We start from the raw sequence: 14,986 nt of genomic DNA on the forward strand, positions 1-14,986 counted from the left end.
TGCTATCGTGGATGGCGGCTCGTTCGTCAGAGATACTTCGATACGACGGAGGAAATGTTAGTGGGCGGGAAATTGAAATATTGAAAATTCTTACTGTATGTGACCTATATCATTGGAAAGCTGAAATAACGCTTCAAAAAATGAGATTTTCTACAAATTTTTTGAACGCTTTTTGCTATTTTTCCAGAAAAATCTTCAAAAATTACACGAAAATTGCTGAAAATGGAATTTTTCAAATGTTACAGCTTTAAGTGCGCTCTACCGATAATTCGGAAAGCATGGGTGTGTACTTTCCGTTCTAGGGGTATTTTGACGGTTTTTTTCCTATTTTTTTTCAGAAAAATAGTAAAAATTACCCGAAAATTGACTTTTACGATTTTCATCATTTTTACTGAAAAATGTCGACAAAAGACACTCCAAGTCATTCGGAACTCTATTCCAAATATATATTCAGTGTTTGCCCTCGAGGTCTAGTATTCGAGAAACAATTCCTATTTTATCGAACTTTAACCTTGTTTTTCTCGAATACCAGGCCTCGAGGGCAAACACTGAATATATATTTGGAATCAGCGTTTTCTCAGCTTTCCAATGGTATAGGTCACGTGCCATAATTCTGAAACTCAACAATTCACTTTCAGAATCTCCTCAATGCCTCCCGTATGCAACGGACTGTGTATCGAACAATCTCTAGTGATATTCCAACATTCTTTGAATCGACAAGAGAAAACAATGCTGATAGAGGACGAGGATCCATCCGACGAGAACGACGAGCTTCGAATCCGAAACGACGAGGTGGATCGAGTATCTACAGTATACGGATGTGCGACAATGTGGCACGAGACAGAGACAGAGATGCGACAAGTGCTTCGGAGTATTCTGAAGCTCGACGTCGACCACGCGACACGAATGAATAATAAGAAGGTCGGCGAGTTGCGGTACCGTCTCGAAGGACACATTTTCTTCGACGACGCGTGGGAAGATGTGGTGGAGGAGGGCGTGGAGAAGCGGCAGCCGAACGAGTACTTTCATATGTTCTTTGATTTGTTGAATGAGATGACTGGCGAGAGATTGAATGAGGAGGGAAAGATGGAGACGAGAATACTGGTGAATACTCCGTATGGAGGGAGACTTGTAGTGAAACTACCATCCGGAACTCTTCTATTCGTTCATTTGAAGGATAAAAAGATGATTCGCCACAAGAAACGGTGGAGTCAAGTGATGTATATGTACTATCTCCTCGGACATCGAATCATGGATTGCCCGCTATCGATTGAAGATCGACAACAGATGGCTGATAACACCTTCATTCTCGCTATCGACGGTGACTCGAAATTCGAACCGGATGCTCTCCTGCGTCTCCTTCATCTCATGAACGCAAAAAGTGACATCGGTTGTGCGTGCGGTCGGATTCACCCGATTGGAAACGGCATCATGGTGTGGTACCAAAAATTCGAGTACGCCATCGCCCATTGGTTCCAGAAAGCAGCGGAACACGTGTTCGGTTGTGTGCTCTGCGCTCCGGGGTGCTTTTCTTTGTTCCGTGCGTCTGCGCTGATGGATGACAATATCATGCACAAATACACAAAAACCGCTTCAGAACCCCGTCACTACGTACAGTACGATCAGGGAGAGGATCGCTGGCTATCAACGCTTCTCTTAAAACAAGGATATCGAATCGAGTACGCGGCGGCGTCGGATGCAGAGACCTATGCTCCAGAAGGCTTCGAGGAGTTCTTCAATCAACGGAGACGTTGGACACCGTCATCTATCGCGAATACAGTGGATTTATTGATGGATTACAAGAGGGCTTCAGCGAATAACGACGCCATTTCCTATGCTTATATTGCCTATCAATTCTTGGTTATCTTCTTCTCAATGCTCGGTCCAGCCATCATTTTCACTATGCTCGTGTTCGCTCAAGTCGCTGCGTTCGGTCTGAATTCAAGTGATGTCATGTGGTATAATGCGATTCCGATCGGGTTATTCATCCTGCTCTGCTTCACAACTGAATCCAATGTTCAATTGATTTATGCCAAATATATGTCGATTGCCTACGCGTTTGTCATGTTGGCTGTACTCGTCGCTACTAGCAGTCAGATTGTGTTAGAGAGTGAGTTTTGGCTGGTTTCAGATGCTGAAAATGAAGTTTTTGCGAATTCAGAATCCGAAGAAAATTCAGCGATTTGAAACTAAAACGCGTCACATGTGCGCCAGACATCTTCTCAGACTGAAATTGGCTAAAAACTGAAATTTTCAGGCATTTTAAGTAAAAACGCGTCACAGTCGCACCCAATTCAGGAAATTTCAATTTTGAATCGAAAAATGTCGATTTTCATTAGGAAACGCGGCAAAGGCGCGCCAGACTCGAAAATTCCCGATTTTAAGTTGAAAAATAAGGGTTTTCGGCAGATTTTGATACTAAAACGCGTCAAAGGCGCGCCAGATAACGTCTCAGGCTGAAATTGGCTGAAAACTACCACTTGCAGCCATTTTAAGAAACGCGTCACAGGCTTCAATTTTGATCTCATTTTTCGGATGTTTTCGACTAGAAAATGACGATTTTTCATATGGAAACGCGGCAAAGGCGCGCCAGTCTCGAAAATTCTGGATTTTCGGCGAATTTTGATTTTAAAACGCGTCAAAGGCGCGCCAGAAATCAAGAAAAATGAAGAAAAAATATTGTCTGGCGTTCCGTTAACGCGTTTCAAATTTTCTACTATAATTCAGAATCAGAAGAAAATCTGAAAAAATCGATTTTTGAAACTAAAACGCGTGACAGACGCGCCAGACAACGTCTCAGACTGAAATTGGCTGAAAAATCTAAAATTTTCAGCAATTTTTTCAGTAATTTTACAAAAAAAAAACAGCAAAAGCCAGACATTTCAACTGCTTAATTTTTCCAGCTGTTCTCGCACCAACCTCGATGTTCATCGTCACCATGGTCGGAATCTTCTTCTTCGCAGCGTGTCTCCATCCGAAAGAATTCACAAATATCATTCACGGAATCGTGTTCTTCCTGATGATCCCCTCGACTTACGTCTTCCTCACCCTCTATTCTCTCATCAATCTGAATGTAATCACTTGGGGAACACGGGAGGCCGTAGCCAAGGCGACAGGACAAAAGACGAAAGCGACACCGATGCAACAGGCGATTGATATGGTTGTGGGCGTGGTGAAGAGGGGATTCCGATTGATTTCGTGTCGGGAGAATCGGGAGAACGAGGAGAAACGGCGGCGGATGGAAAAGAAGGTGGAGAAGATGGAGTTCGCGTTGAGAAATATCGAGAATGGAGTGGATGTGAAGAAGATTTTGGATGACGATGACGAGAAGAGAGAGCAGAAGACAGAGGAGACGCAGACAACGAGTACAGAAACTTCTCCAGAAGTTTCCGATGACCAAAAATCCCAAAACACGCTTCAAAAAGCGAATCGATACGTTTGGATGACGAGTCACAACCTAAAAAATTGTGAGCGTGGAAAGCTGAAAGGGGCGGAGCGACAATTCTGGCAAGAGTTGATTGACGCCTATCTGACACCGATCAAAACGACGCCTGCCGAGATGAAAGAGGTGGCCGACGGGTTGGCGTCGTTGAGGAATCAGATTGCGTTCACTATTCTTCTTGTCAATTCTCTTCTCGCCATGGCTATCATCCTCCTTCAGAAGCATAAGAATGTTCTCAGCATCAAGTTTAAACCGCATCGTAAGTGTGTTGCGCCTGAAAATGGGGATTTTTTGATGGAAAAATTGGATTATGCCAGTAAGCTCCGCCCACTTTCAGGCAACGCCCATTTAGCTCCAGTTTTTGCGATGAATGTCAAATTTTCTTTTTTTTTCTTAAATTTTGAAAGAATCAGAATTTTCTGGAAAGTGGGCGTAAGACTACTGGAATTTCCAAAATCGGTTTTGTCGCTGAAAAATAATCCAATTTTTCCATCAAAAAATCTGTTTTTTCCCATCAAAAATTCAGTTTTCCCATCCAAAATCCAGTTTTTCCATTAAAAACCCGTTTTATTTCACAAAAATTTGATTTTTTTTCTTTCTGAAATCCAATTTTCCCATCAAAAAATCAGTTTTCCCCCAAATTTTGAACAAATCAGAATTTCAAGGAAAGTGGGCGTGACCTAAAAGTGGGCGGAGCTTACTGGGATTTTGAAAATTGTTTTTCTCGCTGAAAGACCCAATTTTTCCATGAAAAAGAAAAATTCATTTTTCCCATAAAAAACTCATTTTTCAACAAAACTGCGTTTTTTCACAAAAATCAAATTTTCCCCTAGTGAAATTCAATTTTTCCACCAACAAATCAGTTTTTTAAACAAATTCCATTCTTTCAGAGAACTTCACACATACAAAGATGAACGAGACGACTGGTAAATTCGAGTTAACGGACGAACCACTGAAAATCGATCCACTTGGAATGGGAATTGTCGTGTTCCTTCTGGTGATTCTATTCGTTCAAACACTCGGAATGCTCCTCCATCGACTCAATACAATGATTGGAGCATTTCAAGAAGTGAAGAATCTCGCCGAGTACGGTGTTACCATCGAAACGAATACGAAGGCCGATGACGAGAGGATCATGACGAACGCTCGGCTCATGATCAATTCGACTGTCGTTGTCGAAGGACACGCTGCCGATGGATACACGAGGCATCGTGCTGATGAAGCAGACACTGGCAACGTTCTCTACAAACTTCAGAAGGCACGACTGGCCAAGAGAATGCAGCGGAGCGCGCTGTCGAATAATAACTAACTGGATTTTTATATATATTTTTTGTGCAAATTTTTAGTTTTCTCTCCCATTTTCCCCTACTTATTGCATGATCTCACCCCTAACTAATTATTGAATGAATTTGTATAAAATCACTTAAATAGCTTAACGACCAAGGCGCGCCTTTGACGCGTTTTAATATCAAAGTTTGCCGGAAAACCTAATTTTTCAACCCAAAATTCGGAAATTTCGAGTCTGGCGCGGCTTTGACGCGTTCCTTACAAAAATCCGTGCCGGGCTGGTAGAGAATTTTCAAGGTCCGGCCCGGCTTCAAAAAAGGTACCTAATTTTGTCCAAATTTTTTGAAATTTTACATTAAAAATTTCAAGTTTTTGATGCATAACTATTATCGAAACAAAAAAGTTCCGACATTTTTTTCCGACGCACGAGAAATGCGCCTTGAGATTTTGGCAACGCCCACTTTTGCAACATGCGGCGCGCGGTTTTCGCAAGGTGTGGACGCAGTAAAAATCTACAGTTTTTTAGCGAGTAAATTAAATGGAAAAAGCTAGTTTTTAGTCAAATTTTATGATTTTTTCTGGGAAATATCATTCCTAAACGCAATATTGACAATATTTACGTGTGTTTCATGAAGTTTTTCGACTTTTTGAACAGAAACCGTTACATTTTCGCCGTTTTTTGTTGTGCTACTTATGTTTTCGCTTCGTTGCATGATTTTGTTATTATTCAGATAATATAATAGTTCACAAGTCACCGTCCGCCACTCAACAACTACAGGAGATCATTTTCTGTTGTCGTTTTAGTTGAAGAAAGTACTTTTGTGCTTCTCTCCGCCTTTCTTTTTCAGGTCACCCTCGACAGAACAAATCAAGCAGAAAAAAACGTCGCTTCAACGGGAAAGTTCGATGGCAACGACGATATAGAACGGAAATGGAGAAGTGAAGAGCGCAGAAGGTAATCACACAGTTTACGGTTTTTTTCTATTAAAATATGTGGAAAATTTGTTTTTAAAACCAAATGTTGTCATATATTTGCAAATTATATCACTCTAAAACGGAATACTGACAGTTTCTGTGTAAATTTTATACGATACTATCATTTTCTCAACAGAAAACGTCTGATATTCGCTGTATCTGTCTGTCCCTTCTATTTTTCCTTTCGTTGCATGATTTTCGTTATTTTTCAGATTCCAAATAACCAGCAAGCAGCGTCTCGACGTTCAATTCTTCCATAATGTCACAACTTCAACATCGTCAGCAACAAATTGGATACCAGTTTCTGTTGTCGTGTTAGTTGCAGAAGTAACTTCTGTTGTTCTCTACGCCTTTCTATTGTCACCCTCAACACCAGCTCAACTTTGGCGAAGAAAACGAGTCTATTAAGAAGAACGAAGAATTGGGAAAAAGAAGAAAAATCAAGAGGAAAGAAGAAAGAAAACGGAAGAAAACGGGAAAAGAAAGGAAAATGATAAGAAGAAGAAAAAGGGAAGAATGAAGAAGGAAACAAAAAAAAGAAAAAGAAGGGAAAGGGAAAACGGGTAGGCCAAGGAATATGAGAAGAATGAAAGGGCAATGAATGTGCGGTGAAGCCAGAAATTCGAAGAAGCAAAAGGATAGTAATAATTTGTATAATTCTCAATTACATTTTTGTAAAATGTCATTATATTGTGCAATCTGATAATAAATATTGTTATTTAAAATTGAGATCAATTGTGCATAGACTATTACAGCGCCATGCTCGATCAGTCTAACCGGAACCGACACAGATAAGAATGGTTGGGGAAGTTAATTTCATAAAAAGTACCCAGTTTTTAAGAATTTCAATCATAATTTTGTTGATTTCTAGATTTAAAAAATGTCCTGTTTTTAGGAATTTCAGTCATAATTTCGTTGATTTCTAACCCGGGAGGATTCAAACCCGCGTCTACTGAAGTAAACCTCAGCCCGGATAAGTATAGACTATTACAGCGCCATGCTCGATCAGTCTAACCGGAACCGACACAGATAAGAATGGTTGGGGAAGTTAATTTCATAAAAAGTACCCTTTTTTTAGGAATTTCAATCATAATTTTATTGATTTCTAGATTTAAAAAATGTCCTGTTTTTAGGAATTTCAGTCATAATTTCGTTGATTTCTAACCCGGGAGGATTCAAACCCGCGTCTACTGAAGTAAACCTCAGCCCGGATAAGTATAGACTATTACAGCGCCATGCTCGATCAGTCTAACCGGAACCGACACAGATAAGAATGGTTGGGGAAGTTAATTTCATAAAAAGTACCCTTTTTTTTAGGAATTTCAATCATAATTTTATTGATTTCTAGATTTAAAAAATGTCCTGTTTTTAGGAATTTCAATCATAATTTTATTGATTTCTAGATTTAAAAAATGTCCTGTTTTTAGGAATTTCAGTCATAATTTCGTTGATTTCTAACCCGGGAGGATTCAAACCCGCGTCTACTGAAGTAAACCTCAGCCCGGATAAGTATAGACTATTACAGCGCCATGCTCGATCAGTCTAACCGGAACCGACACAGATAAGAATGGTTGGGGAAGTTAATTTCATAAAAAGTACCCTTTTTTTTTAGGAACTTCAATCATAATTTTATTGATTTCTAGATTTAAAAAATGTCCTGTTTTTAGGAATTTCAATCATAATTTTATTGATTTCTAGATTTAAAAAATGTCCTGTTTTTAGGAATTTCAATCATAATTTTATTGATTTCTAGATTAAAAAAATGTCCTGTTTTTAGGAATTTCAGTCATAATTTCGTTGATTTCTAACCCGGGAGGATTCAAACCCGCGTCTACTGAAGTAAACCTCAGCCCGGATAAGTATAGACTATTACAGCGCCATGCTCGATCAGTCTAACCGGAACCGACACAGATAAGAATGGTTGGGGAAGTTAATTTCATAAAAAGTACCCTGTTTTTTAGGAATTTCAATCATAATTTTGTTGATTTCTAGATTTAAAAAATGTCCTGTTTTTAGGAATTTCAGTCATAATTTCGTTGATTTCTAACCCGGGAGGATTCAAACCCGCGTCTACTGAAGTAACCTTCAGCCCGGATAAGTATAGACTATTACAGCGCCATGCTCGATTAGTCTAACCGGAACCGACACAGATAAGAATGGTGGGGGAAGTCAAATTGAAGAGCGACAAAGTATCTCGATTCTGGGGTTTATAACTTACGTCTATCAAATTGATCGTCATTTGATTCGTCTCGATTCATTGCTTTCTTGTCCACCGTTTGTTGCACTCGACCGTTCCTTATCTATCACGACTGTTGATTTTCTCTCTGTTCGCTGTGCTTCAACACTGAAAAAGAAAACATTAATTCATAAAAGAAGAAAGCAAATAGAGAATATAATTACGAGATAAGTCGTGATTATGTGGATATCTCAAAGATGGTCCAGAAAAGAGAAAATAGAAGAGTCACCATCCAGTACGGTGAGATGGTGGACGACTGAGCCGAGAAGATGAGATGAGGAGACTGGGGGGTCAGTGGGCGGAGTCTAATAGGAAACAGCCATCTGTTGGTCAAATAGGCCCTAAACAAGTGATTTCCCATGGAGATAAGTGAGCAGGTGGTTTGTGTTGACAATAATGAGACAATAGGCAAGTGTCTATCTATTTTATGTTGTCTTGGGAAACGGCATGGAAAAAGGAGGAAAAAGGTTGATGGGGTCCAACAAAAACGTGAATATTCGAACGAAAGTGAATTTGGGTGACAGGAGACAATAGTCATCTGGGGGGAAGGACAGGTGGGCCCTCTTATCCTACCGTTCAAGGTTCCAAGTTTCCCCCAAAGTCAACCGTTCGGACTGATTTCCCAAGAAGATAAGGAGGCAGATGGTAAGACGTGAAGAAAAATGCCCCAGACAATATACCGAGAAAGACAATGTGTAAATTAGTTGACATGTCTTCATTGGATAAAGACATCTGCTATTTACTCGAACTGTGGGGGGTCAGGGAAAACATAAGCTTCGTAAGACTATGACAGTAACTAACATGGGAATGACCCAGGGTGTAACGCTGGGATTTCTTAGATATTTTGGGAAATGATAGCCCTTCACCCAACTAGAACAAAATAAAAATCTTACGTGCCCCTTTTGAGTTTCCAGAGAATGACAGACACAATTCTATTTTTTCGAATTTTTCGAGTTGAGTCACTTCGAGACATCGTAACTCGGTCAATTCAAGAGCAATCTTTTCAAATTAAAGTGTAATCGCAAGATATAGACCAAGGCTTTATAAAAGGTCTCAGACTCATGTTTCCAGCTGTGACTCCCGAATTACTATAAATGAAAATGTGAAAATTTGCACTTCTCATGAAATCAGAAAGTGGTCATTTTCGAAAAAACGTATTTGGGAGACCATGTCTATCTGATTGCCAGTGACAAATAAGGTATATACACGTATTCAAATATATGGCTCGCCTTTCATTCCAGAGACTTATTTTCATTTTTTCACTTTTTCAGTCTAACTTCATGTATAGGGATACGTGCGGTTTTTCCACTGCATAGTTGATCGTTCGTTTCGAACAAATGGTATAATGATATTTTAGATTAATTTAGTGTTTAAAGTATTGTGATAGCCGTCTAACACAAAAAACTGAGAATTCACCAAAACGCGCTGAGTTTATTTTTAAGGAATTGATGTATCCCTATACATGAAGTTAGACTGAAAAAGTGAAAAAATGAAAATAAGTCTCTGGAATGAAAGGCGAGCCATATATTTGAATATGTGTATATACCTTATTTGTCACTGGCAATCAGATAGACATGGTCTCCCAAATACGTTTTTTCGAAAATGACCACTTTCTGATTTCATGAGAAGTGCAAATTTTCACATTTTCATTTATAGTAATTCGGGAGTCACAGCTGGAAACATGAGTCTGAGACCTTTTATAAAGCCTTGGTCTATATCTTGCGATTACACTTTAATTTGAAAAGATTGCTCTTGAATTGACCGAGTTACGATGTCTCGAAGTGACTCAACTCGAAAAATTCGAAAAAATAGAATTGTGTCTGCCATTCTCTGGAAACTCAAAAGGGGCACGTAAGATTTTTATTTTGTTCTAGTTGGGTGAAGGGCTATCATTTCCCAAAATATCTAAGAAAACCCAGCGTTACACCCTGGGTCATTCCCATGTAAGGAAAGTTGGGTAGTTCCTAAAGTACCCAATTTTTTGATGAAATAATCAATTTATTTCAACGCCACGCGGCTAAAACCTACAAGAAAACTATAAATTTGGTCTAAAAACCAAAACATGCCTCCGCCAGCGATCAAGAGTGTCACTATTGTTCATTTTCAAATTGAAATTAACTAAAATAGCGACGAGAAATGCGCGCGTGCCCGTAGGTCAACGCGGCAACACAGTGACATACGAAGTGGGTCTAGAAACTCAAGTGACTTTAAAGGGGGACTTCGATATTAAAGAAATGTTTTAGAAGAGAACCAACCGTACAGAATGTACGGAAAATTAACAAGGATGGTTACTGTGAAAAATATAAAGTTTCGACAAGAATTAAAAAAAAAATTCGCGCAAGCGCATAAAGTTGTGGGCGGAGCTTAAACTGCAAGATTAAATATGCTGCGCGAATCTAATTCCAGTTGTCTTTTTTTAATTAAGAACCGCGCCGCTTGCAGTTTAAGCACCGCCCACAACTTTCTGCGCTTGCTCGTTTCAGCGCGCGAAATTTTTTTTTTTGAAAATTCTTGTCGAAACTTTATTTTTTCACAGAGAACTTAGCTGGAAGTGCAGACAGGTTAAATGCAATTAGAAACAGAGAGAGCTGAAAATTAGAGGAGTGCTCTGTGAGAAAGTGAAAAGGACAACTGAACTATTTCATCCATCCAACCTCATATCTTCAGTGGGCGGGGGCATATGCACTGCATACGTTCAGATTTCTCAAGAAGATAACAGGTGGTATTTGTGAAGAAAATTGACACAGACAATAGAAAATTGGGCTCCGGGACATTTCAAAACCAGACGTTTCAAAACCGAGACATTTCAAAACCGGACGTTTCAAAACCAGACATTTCAAAACCAGTATTTTCAAAACAGGTGTTTGGGCTATAAAGTTGCTTAGAATTGTTTTAGATTGAGTTTAAGTCGTGGAGAAGACTAATTGAGTTTCTCTACTGTATTTTGCGCGTAATACAGTGCGCCCAATAATGTTAAGACACCCCCCTAAAATGAAGGTTCCGAGAAAATGGGATGTGATCTGAAAAACTGTGAATGCAGTTCGATTCAGAATCTTCTCAGGTATTTTTGGGCAAGGGTGGGGCAACGAAACTTTCGATTGGGCCATGTGGCCCGTGAATAGGGCACAGTGCCCGCAAAAAGGGCCACATGGCCCAGTGGGCACTAGTTGGGCACAGGTTGGGCCACAGGTTGAGAGATAGGAAACACTTGGTGGATGTGGGCACAGGTTGGGCGCTTGGTAAGGATGGATGGGCACAGCATGGGCACGGAGTGGGCACAGGTTGAGAAATCGCGCTCTACTGCGCACTCTTTTTTTTCGCCACGATTTTTCTTATTTATTTCGTTTCTTTTACAATTTTATCGTCTTTCAATTTTATGCTACTTATTCAAACAGAAGATGAAAAAATCTACACTCGACTCATCAGGTAAGACAGTATTTTTTAATTTGTTTTTTTTTAATTTTCATGAAATTTCAGCTGTACAAAAAATTATTTCAACAACACAATAATCATCATCAACTACGCTATCCAGCTCCTCACCTTCTTCTATCTTTCACCGTTTTCTATCTTTAAATTTTTTGCATTCACTCTTAATTTTTTTGTTGTAATTTGAATATTTGTAGTTTTCACGAAAAATTATTTCCTTCTTCTGTATTCCTATTCTCCATCTCATAGTTTGACAATTTTAGTTTATTTTACCTTATTACTTCCCATAATTACTGAAATTATTATTTTTTTTGTGTTTAAATTTGACAAATAAATACTAGAAAGTACAAAGATGTGTAATTTGGTTAATTATATTTCTGAATGGGAAGGAGCAAAGGGAGCGGAATGCCGCGCGTTGAACCGAATCTGGGCATTTTGCCCACGAAATGGGCCATGTGGCCCTCAAAATGGGCATAGTGGCCCACATGGAATGGGCCACCATGCCCATTTTCAGCGCCACATGGCCCAATTTGAGGGCAACTTGGCCCAAAAATACCTGAGTTCGAAAACCCCTACAGACAAATTTCTAGAAAAATACACTATTTCTGAGCACGTGACCTCAAAAAACACTTTTTTGGGCGTCCAAAAATGATAAGACACCCTCGATTTTTTCCATTTTTCTGGAATACGACTAGTTCGAAAGAGCTCCAAAACATTATTGATTATTCAAAAACATAAAAAAACAATGCAAAATTCAATAACTGGTCTCTCCTCCATTGTTCTGAATAAATCGATCAATTTTAGTTTTTGGACTCCCAAAAAAGTGTTTTTTGAGGTCTCGTGCTCAGAAATAGTGTATTTTTCTAGAAATTTGTCTGTAGGGGTTTTCGAAGATTCTGAATCGAACTGCATTCACAGTTTTTCAGATCACATCCCATTTTCTCGGAACCTTCATTTTAGGGGGTGTCTTAACATTATTGGACGCACTGTATTACGCGCAAAATACAGTAGAGAAACTCAATTAGTCTTCTCCACGACTTAAACTTAATCTAAAACAATTCTTAGCAACTTTATAGCATAAACACCTGCTTTGAAAATACCGGTTTTGAAATGTCTTGTTTTGAAATGTCCGGTTTTGAAATGTCTGGTTTTGAAATGTCTCGGTTTTGAAATGTCCGGTTTTGAAATGTCTGGTTTTGAAAATACCGGTTTTGAAATGTCTGGTTTTGAAATGTCCGGTTTTGAAATGTCTGGTTTTGAAATGTCTCGGTTTTGAAATGTCCGGTTTTGAAATGTCTGGTTTTGAAAATACCGGTTTTGAAATGTCTGGTTTTGAAATGTCCGGTTTTGAAATGTCTGGTTTTGAAATGTCTTGTTTTGAAATGTCCGGTTTTGAAATGTCCGGTTTTGAAATGTCTGGTTTTGAAATGTCTCGGTTTTGAAATGTCTGGTTTTGAAAATACCGGTTTTGAAATGTCTTGTTTTGAAATGTCCGGTTTTGAAATGTCCGGTTTTGAAATGTCTGGTTTTGAAATGTCTCGGTTTTGAAATGTCTGGTTTTGAAAATACCGGTTTTGAAATGTCTGGTTTTGAAATGTCCGGTTTTGAAATGTCTGGTTTTGAAATGTCTCGGTTTTGAAATGTCCGGTTTTGAAATGTCTGGTTTTGAAAATACCGGTTTTGAAATGTCTGGTTTTGAAATGTCCGGTTTTGAAATGTCTGGTTTTGAAATGTCTCGGTTTTGAAACGTCCGGTTTTGAAATGTCCCGGAGCCGAAAATTGACCCAGACAATAGGCGCTGGCGGAGGCACATTATGGTTTTTAGACCAAATTTATAGTTTTATTGTTTTATTGTAGGTTTTAGCCGTGTGGCGTTGAAATAAATTGATTATTTCATCAAAAAGTTACGTTTCTGTTTTGATATAAATTATAGTGACTTTCTCTCAAATATTCGACGTTTTTCTTACGTTTTGTGTTCTTCACGTCTTACCATCTGCCTTTTTATCTCCTTGGGAAATCGATCCGAACGGATGACTTTGGGGGAAACTTGGAACCTTGAACGGTAGGATAAGAGGGCCCACCTGTCCTTTGCCAGATGACTATCGTCTCCTGTCACCCAACTTCACTTTCGTTTGAATATTCACGTTTTTGTTGGACCCCATCAACCTTTTTCCTCCTTTTTTCCGTGCCCTTTCCCAAGACAACATAAAATAGATAGACACTTGCCTATTGTCTCATTATTGTTAACACAAACCACCTGCTCACTTATCTAGATGGGAAATCACTTTTTTACGGCCTATTTGACCAACAGATGGCTGTTTCCTAATAGACTCCGCCCACTGACCCCCCTGTCTCCTCATCTCATCTTCATGGCTCAGTCGTCCACCATCTCACCGTACTGAATGGTGACTCTTCTATCTTCTCTTTTCTGGCCATCTTTGAGATATCCACATAACCATGATTGATCTCTTACTTATATTCCCCATTTGCTCAGTTAGTTTACAAGTTTATGTTATCTTTTTCAGTGGTAAACCACAGCGCATGAAGAGCAAACCAACAGTCGTGATAGATGAGGAACCGTCGAGTGCAAGAAACGGTGGACAAGAAAGCAATGGATCGAGACGAATCAAATGACGATCATTTTGATACACGTAAGTTATAAACCCCAGAATCGAGATACTTTGTCGCTCTTCAATTTGACTTCCCCCACCATTCTTATCTGTGTCGGTTCCGGTTAGACTGATCGAGCATGGCGCTGTAATAGTCTATACTTATCCGGGCTGAAGGTTACTTCAGTAGACGCGGGTTTGAATCCTCCCGGGTTAGAAATCAACGAAATTATAATTAAAACTCCTAAAAACAGGACTTTTTTAAAATCTAGAAATCAATAAATTTATGATTGAAATTCCTAAAAAACAGGGTACTTTTTATGAAATTAACTTCCCCCACCATTCTTATCTGTGTCGGTACCGGATAGACTGATCGAGCATGGCGCTGTAATAGTCTATACTTATCCGGGCTGAAGGTTACTTCAGTAGACGCGGGTTTGAATCCTCCCGGGTTAGAAATCAACGAAATTATAATTAAAACTCCTAAAAACAGGACTTTTTTAAATCTAGAAATCAATAAATTTATGATTGAAATTCCTAAAAAAACAGGGTACTTTTTATGAAATTAACTTCCCCCACCATTCTTATCTGTGTCGGTACCGGATAGACTCGTCGATCAGAGGATGTAGTAGTCTATAATACCCGGGCTGAAGGTTACTTCAGTAGACGCGGGTTTGAATCCTCCCGGGTTAGAAATCAACGAAATTATAATTAAAAGTCCTAAAAACAGGACTTTTTTAAATCTAGAAATCAATAAATTTATGATTGAAATTCCTAAAAAAACAGGGTACTTTTTATGAAATTAACTTCCCCCACCATTCTTATCTGTGTCGGTTCCGGTTAGACTGATCGAGCATGGCGCTGTAATAGTCTATACTTATCCGGGCTGAAGGTTACTTCAGTAGACGCGGGTTTGAATCCTCCCGGGTTAGATTATATCAGAATTTCTAATAAAGTCAGTTCTTGGAAACTGGAATTCAAAAACACGGAAACATGGAAAATACGGAAAAT

The sequence above is a fragment of the Caenorhabditis remanei genome, chromosome III (assembly GCF_010183535.1).
Source record: "Caenorhabditis remanei strain PX506 chromosome III, whole genome shotgun sequence".
NCBI classification, from domain to species: domain Eukaryota; kingdom Metazoa; phylum Nematoda; class Chromadorea; order Rhabditida; family Rhabditidae; genus Caenorhabditis; species Caenorhabditis remanei.